This window comes from Cynara cardunculus, assembly GCF_001531365.2.
Source record: "Cynara cardunculus var. scolymus isolate 2C chromosome LG 10, CcrdV1, whole genome shotgun sequence".
Taxonomy (NCBI): domain Eukaryota; kingdom Viridiplantae; phylum Streptophyta; class Magnoliopsida; order Asterales; family Asteraceae; genus Cynara; species Cynara cardunculus.
In genome coordinates, this window is record NC_037537.1 from 15,405,797 (window position 1) to 15,409,189 (window position 3,393).

The window sequence follows — 3,393 nt, forward strand, 5'->3', positions numbered from 1 at the left end:
TTTTAATTAAAATAAATTTCATCAATAATCTTTTATAAATGTAAGTATTTTTTTGGTATATTTGTTTCATTTTATAGATGTAAGTACTTTTTTTGTTCAAAAAATGTTTAGGGACTTAATCATTCAAAATATGAAAGTCCATTGCTTTTTTCAGATATATTTTTTATTATTTTACCACATTAACTAGTTTTATAGGTCATAAGAATGTATATAACAAGTTTTAGAAAATTCAATAAGCTATTTAACAGGTTTTAAAATGTTTAATGACTTATTTGTTCCAAAAAATTGTCCAATGAATTAATCATTCTAAACGCTAAAGCCTATTGGGTTTTTTTAAACATTTCCCAATTTTAATCGAGTAAAGTTCCATTTTAGTCACTAACTTTTGTTATTTTCAACAGTTTTCAACCATCAAATTTATTTTAACAGATTGTTCCTCACGTTTGACACCTTGTAACAAATTTTCGTCTCTCCTTATTTATAACCATTAATTTTTTCCGTTAATTCCAAAAAAATAAGAAGATTTTGATCATTTTACCTATTTTCATAATTTTCTATTTTTTTTAATCCACATGAACCAAGAATGTAATTTTACTCTTTAAAATAAATTTTTAAATATTTGTAATCCACAAGGAGCAAGAATGTAATCCACCCATGGCCTTCTCCGATGAAACCTTCTCTGATGAAAACCTTAGGGCAACTCCAACCTCATCACAAAAAAAAAAAACACTAAAAACACCAAATCTGATGGGCCCATAAACACAAAAAAAAAAACTCAACTCCAATCACACTCTAAAATAAACACCAAATTTGTGGACCCCACATTAAAATAACATATATTATATTTACTATTTTTAATAACAATATTTATAATTTGGAGCAGCTCAAGACCAACCCGAAGGATCTCAAAACATAGCAGGAAACTTTAGTCAGTTTATGCCTAGCGGAGACGATTGGACCTTTTAATTTATGTATTTCAGTTTTTAAAATTTCCATTAATAAAATACGTTTACGTTTATCCGGTATCATATTTGTGTTTTTAATAATTTATTATATATATATATATATATATAAATTTAAATAATAAATATAAAAACCTAAAACTTAATATTTGTAATTATTTATTTATTTATAATTTATTTAAAAATCATTAAATATTGGAAAAACATGGTGGGGACCACCAATTTGGCAAGATGCCGTTCTTCTTCTCCCCCGGCATATTTGCCGTTCATTTTCAGCGACCGCTATAGTTTTGATGTTTTTGCAGGTCGATTGGATCCAAAAGAACGGCAAAACTAAGGTTTTACCGTTCGATTGGAGTTGCCCTTAGGCCTTCTCCAATGAAACCTTCCGCAGTGAACACCGATGAACCCACAACTCTCTCTCCGCGATGAACATTCCCCCTTGATGTATCTCTGTAAATCGACGACCCGACCCTCAATCTCTTTCTTTTTCTGTAAATCAAGCTTTGTCTTTAGCAACCCCACCCCCACCACATCTTTTTCCCTTTCTCGTTGATTTTTTGGTTCACTTTTCCATCGACACAGAGATGGGGTTTGTTCATGAAGATTAGGTTGTTATTTTTTAGATTTAGGTTTTATCTTCTCGCTATTTAGATTTTGATTTATAACACATGGTTTCATTTAGGGTTCTTATTTGGATATGTATAAACATCTTATTTGGGATTTTTTTTATTTAGATTTAGATTATGATATGCATTTGTTCATCGGATTTGCATCTGATCATCTAATTTGGGATTTAGATTATGCTTTGTTCATTCGATTCATCTAAATCTATTCATCCTTGGTGTTGGTTGTGATCAGTGGTTGGTGTTAGTCACTGGTGTGAGTTGAGGATGAAAAAGATGGTTGTTGCCTGGGTGAATGTCCCTAGTGATTTGGTCCCTCATCCTCAAGACTTCAACCATAGATTCACAATTTTAACCCCTCACCTGGAATGACAGATTTGGAAACAGAGAGTTAGGCATGATTGTTTAAAGCATCATCTTTTGTTAAAGAAGACACCATTTTTCGACATATACAATACTTGAATTCTCGGTGTAGATGCTACATAGTTGGTTGAAGAATGAGTCAGAGACTCATAGGCAGTGGCTTGGTTAAGGGAGATCGAGTTCTCACTACCAATCTAAGGAGAAGAAGAAGAAGAAGAAGAAGGGGGAGAAGAAGAAGCAGAAGCAGAAGCAGAAGCAGAAGCAGAAGCAGAAGCAGAAGGAGAAGAAGAAGAAGCCCTAGTAGTAGTGCAGAAAATGAAAAACTTATTCATAAGCTCAAGATGAATTTAAGAGATAGGGCAATCATCCTACGAAATCTATGGTTATGCTTTTCCCATGGCCATGATCTGTAATGACACCGAGCCCTTATTTCAGCCCATGTTATTGAATCAACCTTTTTATTTAACTACCAACAATTAAGAATTGTTAAAAAGAATCAGAAGACGCGGAGGAGGAGAGAATAATTTTGCAATTGGAATATATTTATCGTAAAAGCAACATCTTTCCGAAAATCCACCATTTTCTTAATAAAGTCTTGTTAATCAAAATACCCAATTACATACAACCAAAACTCTATACTCACACGACCAAAAATAAAACTATAAAACATTAAAACGAGAAACATAACTTTATTCAAGTCATAAAAACAATTAACTCACGTTTGCACTTGGAATGGTGTAAAACATCCGAAGAAGATAACAGTGAGACCTAATTTACCATTTGTTGTGACGAAACAAATAAGTAAGCCATAAACTAATGTTACTAGCTGCATCACATTAGGTATAAAACCATTAACATTAACCCAAGCCAGTCATTTAGTCAATTGTGATCAAAAGTTCGTTTACTTGAAAATTACATAATAATCACAACGCTTATTTCCAAGCTACAGTAAGAAATGAACTGTAAATTACATAATAATTATGTAACAGGTCCCTAAAGTTTGATGGTTTATGTAAAAAAAGATAATTAAGAAAAAAGTAAAAAAACTAAAGTATCCCTCATTAAGTTGGACTTTATGGAAAAAAGTTAATAACTGTCAGGATGAGGGCTGAAAATTGTTACAAGATGTCAAATTTGTTAAAAGAAAGTTGAGAGACGAAAACCATTAAAAGTATCAAATGTCAGAGACAAAAGTCATTTTAATTTGATTTGAACAATTCAAGACAATTTGTTTTGTAAAAATTAACTGATAAACTAACCATCTAAAATTAATTAATTAATTTATAAAATACAATTAAAATAATTTTCAAAATATTAGAAAATAATAAAAATTAAAGATTTTGAAAATATTATGCTGTAACTTTTAAAATATAATATTTGAAGGAAAAGAGAGAAAGAAACATACGAACCTACCCTCTCTTTGACCTAATTTTGGCATCCAA